We start from the raw sequence: 12,307 nt of genomic DNA, 5'->3' as shown, positions 1-12,307 counted from the left end.
ATCCAAGATGGTACAAGATCACAACCAGACCCCACCAGGAGCAGCCAGCATGCTGCTCAGCCCAGCCAACAGTGGCTATTTTGACTCCCAACATTCTGTAAGGTGACATCACATCATGATTCCACAGAGAGGGCAAGCATAACATGGGACTCAAGATACAACATATCCCCCTTGCTTCTTAATGAAAAAACAACAATGAGAGAACAAGGGAGAAGAACTGAGAAAGAGAAAACACAGAGGAAACAGAACCGTAAAACCATCGAAAGAAGAGCAACAAGAGCGAAATCGAGAAGCAGAGAAGAAAGGAAACCAAAAACATAGAAACCATCCTCCCTTCTATACAGAACAGAAAAGAAGAAAAAATAACAACGTCAGAGGAGAAAAGGAAGCATGAAAGACTGCTTCAAAGCAAATCCACGGGCCAGAACATGAATGAAAAGAGGCTGAAAATGGAAAACTAGCAGAACACAGGGCTACAGGCTATGACGAATGCAGAGAAAGGAAATACGACAGAAAAGCAGAGGAAAGCTCAGAATCCACAAGAGACACGAGAAGAAAACCTCAAAAGGAAAACACAATTGAAACAGGGAAGATTAGGAAAAGTAAGAGCGGATTCCTCATCCAAACACCATTATCGTTACAATACAAGATTGTAATACAAAGATAACAGTGCAATTTTCACAAAAGAAAATTCAATATAATCAGTACAAGCCTTGCATTGAAGCTAAAATATGTAAACCCGAATGCATGAGTGGGAACCCATGAGGAAAATTTGGGATGTGTAACAGACGCAAAGGGACTATAACCCTTGCGTGTATGGGTGTGAACCTGGCAAATAGACATGTGTGAGTAAGAACCCATATGCAGTTTCTAGGTGATAGAGAAAGACACATATGCAACAGGACTGTAACCCTTGCATGGATGCAGAAGGGACTAAAACCGCTGCGTAGATCCCCTGTAAGAAGGGACAACTAAAATATTGTGCACTTGTGAAAAGTGTACAAATCCACAATGAGGAGATGGAACATGAACTCATCCCAGGCAAATGGGACTGAGACCCATTGCAATCACAGTGTAGGGAACTAAGAAAAAAAGCGAACAAAGAACTAATGGACTCTTGTCAGTGTGTACGTTGATGGTGCGTACCTAGACGGTGCGTACCTAGACGGTGTATACCTAGGGTCCATTAACGTATAGAAAAACTAAATGTACGATGTTAAGACTAACAGTACCCATTCCAAAATCCTAAGAAGGATAACACTAGCGAAAATGGAGTCGTGCGGGTGGGAACGTAGGGTCCCTAAACATATAATGTAAATCAAACAGAAGTCATCGTACAATCCTGTGAAGGATTACTACTGCTTAGTACACATCACCGGTGAGCTACTACTCACCCGAGCTTTGGAAGGAAACAAACACACTTGCGTAAGAGAACAAAATGTAAAAATGCCTAGCAGTAAAAACACATGCTGTATATAGTAAATCAGACATATAAGTACAAAGCTGAAAATAATTGCAGCAAATAAGTGAAAAACAAAATCCCATGACGTACGCACTTCAAAAACTGTAATCTCAAACACTGTAGATAGGGAATTTGAGCTTCAGACTTAAGGCTTAGGGACACTGTATATAGTGAATATGGACATTATACTACAGGCTCAATAACACCATACGCACCAACACATGTTGAAATTTGTTACCACTGTAACTCAAAAGAGTGAAAAAGGGTAGCACAACTTACAGCATAAATTAAAATGTAGAAAAGGTCACTGCCAAGACAAATCATTCAACGGAGGCAACATGACAGTCATGGATAACAGGGCAGTAATATGACACTGAAGTCCTCAACTGTGCTCAGGCGCTTCCGACAAGAACATGGAGATCGTAATACCAGTACCTCAACAGTGCCCCAGCACTTCCGTCGACAACATGGAGATTGTAACAGAAGTACTTGAAATAAACTTAAATTTCAACACAAAGGAAGCAAGAGAAGAGACGACATGTAGAACATCTTCCCATTACGGCGCTCCAGTAGGCTTGCAGACTTCAAATAACTTTAATGAAAACGCCATGCCAGACAGATGCGTGATTGGCAAAGTGAGACGTGGTTGGTAACGTGAAAATACGCCAAACCTAAAATAAAGAAACTTTTGAAACATGCCATGAAGCGGGCCAGATTCACCCCCAGAGATAATCTCCTGCAGACTAAAGAAAAGACTGAGCTAGACAAACTGGTTTGTGTTACGACCTTCGGGTCCAACACCAATCAGTTCAAACGTATTATCTTAAAAAACTGGCAACCGGCATTTGTTGGAAACACTAGAGCACCCCCTCTCTAAGCCCATTTTCGCCATGCGAAAAAATCCAAGCATAGGGCAACAAATCATAAGAGCAGGCAGCTACATTGCAAAACAAAAGGGTGACTTGATAGCACAGTGGAACCTGAAACCAATTTGTGGGCACCACAAATGTGGCAACTGTGTCTCTTGTACAAGTACATTAGAAGGCAATGTTTTTGATCATGACGGGATTAAATGGAAGCATGACATGTTCACTAACTGTAAAACTAAAAATGTCGTCTATGCCGTGGTGTGTCCATGCAACAGAGTTTATATTGGGAAGACTTGCCAGCCTATTAACGTCAGAATCACACAACATCGGTCCAGAATTAAAAAAAAGGTGTTGTCTGCACCGATGGTTGAACATTTTTTGAGCCAAAACCACAGCGAAAATGACTTCAAGTGGACTGTTCTAACATGGGTTGATCCCAAGCATCAATCGCCATGCATTGAAAATGCGTTATTGCGCAAAGAGGCATATCTCATCATGAGATTCGATAGCGTGAACAAAGGACTGAATTCCATGAGTGAGGTCAACAGACTTTAGCTATTGAAACCGATTTACCATGTCAGGACATCAATAAGTTCCCCCGGGTGTCCGGCACACTACGAACCCCAGAATGCAACATTCATACTAATATCGCCTTATTGGCTGTCACTATACCATGTGACAATTCCCTGGTTTAGTTTAATACTGCACATGCACAAACCCTATGTAACAAAACAAACCTGAGAGTGGAACACGACCTTTAGCGCCTGATATCGGAAAATAATAAGGTGAGAGCCGAGTATGACAGTTGCTGCACGTTTTAGACTAAAAGCGCACGCAGCACTAGACAGTAATCATTGTTTATCAATCACAGGTCTCAAGACCACGGCAGTAGCGACGAGTAGCGGGATTGTTTCCTGTTCCCCGCCAGCTCTCTGATTGATGTAAGTTTCTTTCCTGTTAACAGGACACTTTTAGAAAGCTTGTGTTCCAAAACAACAAAGACTCACGGCCCTTTATTATCATTTGTCCTGCAGTGTTTCAGAGATGCATTTTTTAACCGAACAGCACTTGAAGTCTATTTGAAAATAGGACGGTTTAACACCAAGTCGCCGCTTCAATTTCTAAAAGGTACATATATTTTTTGCTCAATGATGACAGGGCAAAGTTCATCCGCTCACTATGGGGCCACTAAAACCTTGGTTTACTCCATTGCAGAATACGACACCCACCACATAGACGACATTTTAAAGAAAAGCGCATTCCTTGATAATAAATAAGGTATGCTGCATTGTTTTAAGCTATATGTTTGGAATTAATTAAAGGCGAATGGATGGAGGAATTATTTCTAAAAATTCTCCTCGTTTTTGTTATAAACAGTTCCCCAAGGATTTGACTCGTCCAGCCCTGATGAGAATCCTGTGAGGCAGACAGCAGGATTCGAAACGCGTCGGCATCCGCGCTCTGATTCACTTTGAGCCACCATGCTTTGATTTATTTGGCATTCATGCTCTGGCATCCGCGCTCTGATTCACTTTGAGCCACCATGCTTTGATTTATTTGGCATTCATGCTCTGATTTATTTGGCATTTTACACTCGGATTCATTTTGATGAAATATGATATAGTTCAGAGTGTAGGGGCATTGTTCACGTTGTAAAAAAACTTTGTTGCTCCGCATTAAGCAACAAATGATGGTCATTGATTTACCATTGCATAAACAATTTTGTGTGTCCAATTGTCCCTTGGTAACTGTATGAAGTTGTTGTTTGATCACAATTTGTATACAATTAGTATTGTGTTTGTGAATTGTTTTTTGTAATGTCTATTATTGTTTTTGAATTTTTTGAAAAAAATGTATGGCAAAACGTTGAGTTGATATTGTACTTTCTCCGATGAATCATAAAAAAAAATTGATTGATGGATAAATAAAATGACATAATAAACATGTCAGGATAACTAATTGAATCTTGGTTTATCCTTATAAAGAGTAACTACTTGAAATTAAAAATAGAGGCATAGGTAAAATCCCCCGTTTTTTGTAAACCTAAAATAGTGGCACGCATCTCTGACGGCATGCCGGATGGCTAGCAGCAAATGCGTGCACCCAAACGTCCGTGGCAATAGCATGCTCACAGAAGATCCACTGGACACAGTGTAGTGAAGGCAGGCCCCTGATTGCGCACCTTGCTATGTTAGCATAAGCCTATTAGAAGTTTAAATGCCATTTTGCCTTTTTGTCGCTTTTGCACACGACACTGCAAATAACTGTTGTTGTAAGTTTGACTACTGCATGAATATCTTCACATGAGAATGCCTTGTTTTCAACATCCCTAGACCTACATCGCAACCTTAGTCCGCACAGTGAGTGCTGAAGCCTCCAAGGTTATCATAACAATGTTAGCTGATATTTGGGCTGATCGGCTCACGCTTAGACACAACATGCACGCAACTGCAGCTAACTGAAATTCTGGCGCCTTTAATATTACACTGCATGCATCATTTTAGACCCTTGGAGAAAATCTGTTTCCAGAGAGAGAGAGCTCTTGCAGATCCCGATGTGATTCACTTCTGCTGATCTTGGAGGTATGGGGTTTCCCATTCAACCCTAAAAGACCTTCTATATTATATAAAATATAGTTCCTAGCTAGGGAGGATGGCATGTAAGGCACTATGGGCCAGATGTAGGTGGCTAAATACCGGTCAGTAACGCTGAAATTCGTTAAATTTCAGCGTTACCGACCGGTATTTACCCATGTGCGATGTAGGTATTACCGAATGCCATTGGTAATGAGGAATCGGTAAAAAGAAGGGAAACCAGTTACCGATTCCTTATTTACCGATTGGCAGACACCAAAATACTAAAATACCGAATTGGCAAATAAGAAATCGGTAATTAATCGCAAATGTGATGTACCAAAAATCGGTAATAAAGAATTTGCCAAAAATCGGTATTTAAGAATCGGTAATTACCACAGACTCAAAGCAGATGGTAATCAGGTGCACTGTACATAAAGAGCCCCAAAATGCAACAGTGTGAAGACAATGGTGGCCCTCTACGTTATAGCAAGGCGGTTACGTTTGCGAACAGCAGGACTGAGGGTCTTATTATTTATTTATTTTTTAAAGGTTTTGTAGAGCGCGTAGTAACCCTAGAGCATCCCAGCGCTAAACCTGAAACTCCAAGGGTATCAGCAGTGGAGGGAGTTTATGGGTGAGGAAAGAGGAGGGTCTTCAGTGATTTCCTAAATTGAAGGAGGTTGGGTTCTAATCTCAGTCGTCTTGGGAGGTTGTTCCAGAGTTTGGCCGTGTGGACCGAGAAGCGGCGGCCACCGGTCCTGGCTTTTTTGACTCTGGGGACTGTGATGAAATTTTCTCCGCTGGACCGGAGGGCCCTTTCCGCTTTGTAAGGGATAATGAATTCCTTGAGGAGGGGAGGGCCGTTGTTGTTGAGGGTTTTGTGGGCCAGACAGAGAGCCTTGAAGGCCACTCTTTTTCTGACTGGGAGCCAGTGGAGAGACTTGAGGGCTGGTTTAGCAGATGATCTTGCTGGTGGACCGGTCAGAAGGCGCGCGGCGGCATTTTGGACTTTCTGCAAGGTGTTGAGCGTGGCTTCGGGAGCTCCCAAGTAAATTGCGTTGCAGTAGTCCAGTCTCGCCAGAATGAGGCCCTGAATGAGAAGTTTCTTGGCGTTCGCTGGGAGCAAGGGGAAGACCTTTCTGCAGGCTCTGAGGAGTCCGAAGCATGTTCCTGCAGTTTTTGTTGCCTGAGTTCTAAAGCTTAGGTCGTTATCGATCCAAACGCCTAGGCTTTTGACCTCTTCCTTAGCGGTGGGGGGGTTGCCCAGGCAGTCGGGCCAGAGGTGAGGCGGCAGGGAGGGTCCTTTGTGGCCGAGCATCAGTATCTCGGTCTTTGAGCCGTTTAATTTTAGTGAGGAGAGGTTCATCCAGCGGTGGACTTCAGTGAGACAACTGTGGAGGTCAGAGGGGGAGTGGTGAGGGTGTGAGAGGGTAACCACCAGCTGGGTATCATCAGCGTAGTTGATTATTGATACGCCGAACGGACTAACCAGTTTCTCCAGTGGAGCCATGTAAACGTTGAATAACGTAGGGCTCAAAGATGAGCCCTGCGGTACTCCACAGCGGAGGGGGATAACGGGTGAGTGGCTGTCGTTCTCCCAAACTTGGAAGGAGCGGCCTGTTAGGAAGGATTTTAGCCACTTCAGGGCCGTACCCCTTACTCCGATTTCTTCCAGTCGTTGGATAAGGGTAGGATGGTCCACAGTGTCGAAGGCCGCACTGAGGTCCAGGAGGATCACTGCCACTGATCCTCCTGTGTCCAGAATGCTTCTGGCCTTCTCCACTGCTGCCAGGAGGGCGATGTCAGTGCCCTGTCCTGGGCGGAACCCTGTCTGGGAGACCCCTAGTAGGTTGTTGCTCTCCAGGAATAGTGACAGTTGTTTGTTCACTAACTTCTCCGCGATCTTACTGTTGCCTGGGAGAAGGGAGATGGGTCTGTAATTGGAGAGGTCCTGTGGGTCTAACGAAGGTTTTTTTAGTAGGCCTTTGACCGCTGCCGCCTTCCTGCTGGGGGGTACTGTGCCCTGCGAGAAGGAGGAGTTGATCAATGCCGTGAGGGGGAGTGTGATGGTACTAGTCACTTTTTTCAGGAAGCGGAGGGGTGCAGGGTCGAGTGGGGACTCACTTTTGATTGAGGCCAGTGTTGCCTCAACCTCTTCCGTGGTGACTGGACCAAAGGTGTCCAGGGGGAGTGAAGGGCTGTCAAGCGGGTGGGGGGGATGGATAGTAGAATTAGTGCGAGCCCTATCCGTATGCCCCGGTTCGGGGGGTGGAATGGCTTGGAGGATTTTTTTTATTTTCTCGTCAAAGAAGGTAGCAAGATTAGTACATTTGCTTTCTGCTTCTTTGGGATCGAGTGGCTTGAGAGGAGGGTCAGGGGCATGGAGGAGTTCTTTTAGAACGGCGAAGGTTTCGTGGGCCGAACATGCGGCATTTTTGATTCTGCTCTCGTAGAAAACAATTTTGGTGTTACGTAGCTCCTTTTTGTAGATATTTATGGAGGTACGAAATGTATCTTTTTTCTCTGCCGTTTTGTCCTTCCTCCAAAGGCGTTAGTTCCTCTTGCAGGCCTTCCGCAAAAGGTTAAGTTCAGGGGTATACCAGGGGGACGGATTGACTCTCTTGGTGCGTTTCAGGGAGCTGGTTTTTGGCAGGATGGTGTCAAGGGATTGGGTGACCCAAGTGTTGAATTCTTTGTCCGCAGCTATGGTGTCTTGAGAGGGAAGGGGGACGTTTTCCCTTAGTTTGGCTGCCCATTCGTCTGGGTCCAGTTTGTGCCATCGTCTTGTCCGGATTCTTATTTTGGGGGATAGAGGGGGCAGAGTGTTAATCGCCCAAACGAAGGGGACCAGGAAATGATCTGTCCAAGGGAGGGGGACGTGATCAAGGGTTTTCAGGTCTGGGATATTTGTAAATATGGGGTCGAGCAATTGCCCTCTTTCATGAGTGGCCTGTCGATTTTTTAGGTCGAGGCCGGTGGAGGTGATGTCCTGTAGCAGTTCTATCGCCTGCTTGTCGGCCGGGTCCAGAAAGTGGACATTAAGGTCCCCCAAAAGTAGGTAGTTGGAGGAGGATGTGCACTCAATGGAGATCTTGTCAATGATTTTACTTGGAAATTCGGCCAAATGGCCTGGAGGGCGATATACCAGCGTTCCAGACAGTGAGGTAACTGGGGAGATTTGTATGGCAAAGTTACAGCTTTCACATCCCTTGATGTTGCCGTCCGAAGTTCTGCAGGTAAAAACGTCCTTGTAAATTATGGCTAGTCCACCTCCTCTCCCCTCTGATCTATTCAGCGAGCACATAAGGTACCCGGGAGGGAGTGCAAGGACTGTGTCGGGGCCATTGCTGGACGTAAGCCAGGTTTCAGTTAGAAACAAGATATCTGTTGCGTGGTTGGCGATTAGGAGGTTGATTTTGTGCGCGTGCTTCACGAGCGACCTGCAGTTGAGTAGGCCAAGTTGCAGTCCACTAGGTGCCTGATCCGGGCCGGCAGGGTTACAAAGATTGCATCTAATGAAGGGGTCTGGAGACGGGAGGAGCGAGTGTACAGACTGCGTGTCATGTTGTTCCAAATGACTGAGGCAGAAATACATTAGAGGTACAGGCTACACCTACAAACCATCCTAGACCTGATACGGGACCTGCACCCATTCCTGGAACATCAGACACCAAGGGCGCACGCCATACCAACACATGTGCAGGTGCTCTGTAGCCTGCACCTACTTGCATCAGGAATTTACCAGGGTGTAGCAGGTGGTGTGTCCCGTTTCTTCAACTCCTTCTTGGATGCCATGATGCAGAGAATTCATCACTACATACACTGCCCCAGCACACAGGCGGAACTGCAGAAGACAAAGCTGGATTTCTACCAAAAGGCACAGTTCCCACATGTAATAGGGTGCATAGATGGGACCCACATACCAATCTGCCCACCTGCTGCTACAGAATACATATACCGCAACTGCAAATCCATGCATTCCATCAAAGTGCAGGTGATATGTGATGCAGACAACATCATCACTGACATTGTGGCCAAATTTCCAGGGAGTACCCATGACTCCTACATATTCAGGAACAGTGGGATCTACACACATCTGGCTGGTGGTGAATTTGGAGAAGGATACCTGCTAGGTAAATCAATGTGACACACCCTGATGTATACCTTGAATGAATGTATTGGTGACTCCTAATAATGGCACTTCCTTTCCCATTTAGGTGACAGTGCTTATGCCATGCGGTCATTCATCCTAACGCCATACCTCAACCATTCAACCCCAAGTGAGAGAAGATACAATGTGGCACATAAAAGCACGCGCAACGTTGTGGAGCATACCTTTGGACTACTAAAAAGCAGGTTCCGTTGCCTCCACAAAAGTGGAGGTGCACGTCAGTACCGCCACATCATCTGCTGCAAAATAATAGCAACATGTGCAATACTGCATAACTTTGCCACAAAGAAAGGAACAGCAGTGGAACTAACTGACTCTGTCCACAGCCAGAGCACAGCGCAGCAGGTGTGGCAGCAGCACCGGATGGAAGACACAGACGGTCTGAGATAACACGCAACTATTTCTGAGTAAGTAAGAAGACATAGCCAGTTACTGTATGTGAGTGATGATGTTTAATGATCATGGCACACCACCACAAATTGAAGTGTGTCATATGTTGGGCCTAAACCAAATGCAGTGTCCATACAAAAAATGGGTTACATCACCCATTTGAGTAAAACCATGATATGTCTGGCTCTACTTCCTGCGCCCACTCGCTGCACTGCTGCGTTCCTTAGCCCCTCTGTCCTCACTGCCACCCTTTCCTGTGGCAGCGCTGTGGCATTCGCTGCGCCTCCTGGACTCTGTGGGAGGGGGTGTGATGCTACTGTGGCTAGTTGCCTCTTCACTTTCACCCCATCACCTGTAGTGGCTACCTTGTCAGTTTGTAGCACTTTTAGTGCACTGGTCACTGTGACCAGCCCCCTTTCCACATCACGGCTGCAGTGGGCCATTTCCTCCTGCATGGACACCGAGCACCAGTAGAGCAGAGGTGGCAGTGGAGAGGCGGTTTACCGCCTTGGTGTAATTGTCAAGTTTCTGCCTCTCCGTGCGCCTTGACAAACGGTCCTCATCTAATTTGCTGCACAGCATCCTCACTGCCTCGGACACCTCCCTCATGCCCTCAGCCACAGTAGTGTTCATGGAACAGATGCCCTTCTCAATACGATGCATGTGGCCATTCATCTGTGCCATCTGCCGCTGCACTGACCTAATGGCTCTTCCTTGCAGGCGCTGGACCTTCAAAATGTTCCCCTCAAGGCCAGCGAACAGACTCTCATCATCGTCCTGAGAAGGAGGACTGGATGCCCTTGCCCTGTGGCGTCTGGAATGTGTGTGGGTACGCTCTGTGTGGGACTGTGAGCCTGCCCTGTTGGCATCCTCAGCCACCATGAACTGTTGTCCTCCTGTGCTTTCCTCCTCGGACACCTCCATCTGCTGGAGGGTGGCCACTGCATGCCTCCTGCCTCTCGCTGCTGGTGGCGTTGATGGTGGCGGTGGTGATGGTGATGATGGTGGTGGTGGTGGTGGTGGTGGTGGTGATGGTGGTGGTGGTGGTGGGGTGGTGTGCCCTGCAGGCGACTGGACCTCCTCCTCTTGTTTCCTCTCTGTTCTGGGTGCCTTTCCTTTGCTCCCCTATGCTGCCCTGTGAGATGGCTTGCCTGTGAAGACAGAATGTACATATGCTTACTTATTTTGCAGCATTTGCATTGTAATACATTTCATACCTTCCAATCACACTGACTGTCCTCTGCTTGCTAAATCCTAATTGGTGTCACATGCCTTTGGGTTCAGTGGACTGACTGTTCTGACATGTGTTACTTCAGACTACATCTCCCATAATGCATTGCAGGTTCTAAGTAAAACATGTACTGGAGTGGGAGTCCCTATCCCTCTTTGGGGATTGGGGGTAGGGTGTGGGGGCACAGCATGCTGTGAATGCATCTTACCTTGTTTGTTGGCAGCTCTGGCTGGGCTGTCTGCATCCCCAATCCCACTCATACTCTCCGGCTGGAGGGTGGACTCGACCAGGAGATCCAGGGCAGTTGGTGCAGGTGCTGTGTTCCTCCCTCCACCTGTACGGTTGGCTTGCTTCTGCCTCTCTGCCAGCCTCACCTTAGCAGCCTTCCTCAGATCATACCATCTTGTTTTAAGGTCCTCAATGGAGCGCTGGGTGACTCCAATGGCATTTATTTTTTCTTGGATTACAAGCCACAGCTGCCTTTTCTGTGACTCAGGCACGTGCAGGGTCAGTTTGCCAAATAATTTGTCTGTCGTGGTCCTTGGTCACATCCTCAATAAGGACCTCCAGCTCCCTCTCACTGAATTTGTGCTTCCTTTTTCTTTCACCTGCCTCCTTCTCCCTCTCCTGCTTGTCCATTTTGCTCAGATTTGTTTGCAAAATTCAGTTGAGTTGCTTCTGGCTTCTCTGCTCTGCTCCCTGCCTCACAATCAGCTCCAGGTTCAGTGCAGCTGCATGGGTGTGGCCACTTCTTCTTTGGGAGGTAATGAGGATGCACAGGCTTGGCTGATTCGACAATTACTGATTTTTTAAATTACCGAATAGCTAATTAATGAATCGGTATTAAGGATTCGGTGATAGCGATTCGGTAATGGGGAATCGGTATTTATTGTTACCCATTCATTCCGATTCGCTATTTGTTAGCGATTATTACCGAATCAGTAATTTTTAACGATTTATTACGTACATCTGGAATACCGAGTTCTTAATAACTAATCGGTAAAATTCGCTATTAAGTACTCGGTATTGCTGGATTACCTACATCTGGCCCCTATGGGACTTGTTTCCACTATCATTATAATATGATTTCTCCCTTTGTCAAGTCAAGTCAAAAGATCTTTATTCGGAATAAAAAACATCCATAAAAGTACAAACAAAAAACACATATCAACATTCAATTCAATAATGACAATTGGAGAATAATGCAGGATAAAACGAGCACAATCGAATCTAAATCGAATCATAATCTATTACAATAATGATAGTTTCACAACTATACCAAATTTGTCCTTCCCCAATAATCGAAGTAAAAGAAGTTTGTTAAAAAACACAATTTTAAAAACCTTTCTTAAAAAGACAAACATCACATTATTATAATATTATCTGATTACACATAAATACTAGAGATTAAAATAGTAAGTGTAAAAAATTCCTTTATCATAAAAATACAGAATAAAAAGTGCAGTGTGCTATGGTTAAACATCAATAATAAGGGTGGCTCTCGATCTAACGGCAGCTTTGAGAAAACAACTCATCCTAAAAATAACTTCGTCTGATCCCAATACCAAAAAGGACCGAAGTGCCGATTTAAAATTAGTCAGTTCATTT

The 12,307-nt window shown here is 45.5% G+C and overlaps 1 long non-coding RNA gene across 1 annotated transcript; it reads left to right on the top strand.

Annotated features, from left to right (window-relative positions):
- The first annotated feature begins 3,068 nt into the window (after positions 1–3,068).
- Positions 3,069–4,218, top strand: LOC144770170 (uncharacterized). The gene is made up of 5 exons (XR_013598819.1): positions 3,069–3,116; positions 3,203–3,272; positions 3,366–3,459; positions 3,547–3,609; positions 3,709–4,218. It is a non-coding gene; the product is annotated as an uncharacterized LOC144770170 (long non-coding RNA).
- The last annotated feature ends 8,089 nt before the right edge of the window (positions 4,219–12,307 follow it).

Source organism: Lissotriton helveticus, chromosome 1_1 (assembly GCF_964261635.1).
Source record: "Lissotriton helveticus chromosome 1_1, aLisHel1.1, whole genome shotgun sequence".
Lineage (NCBI taxonomy): Eukaryota > Metazoa > Chordata > Amphibia > Caudata > Salamandridae > Lissotriton > Lissotriton helveticus.
The sequence above is the reverse complement of the archived record's forward strand: the minus strand, read 5'-3'. Positions and strand labels throughout refer to the sequence as shown.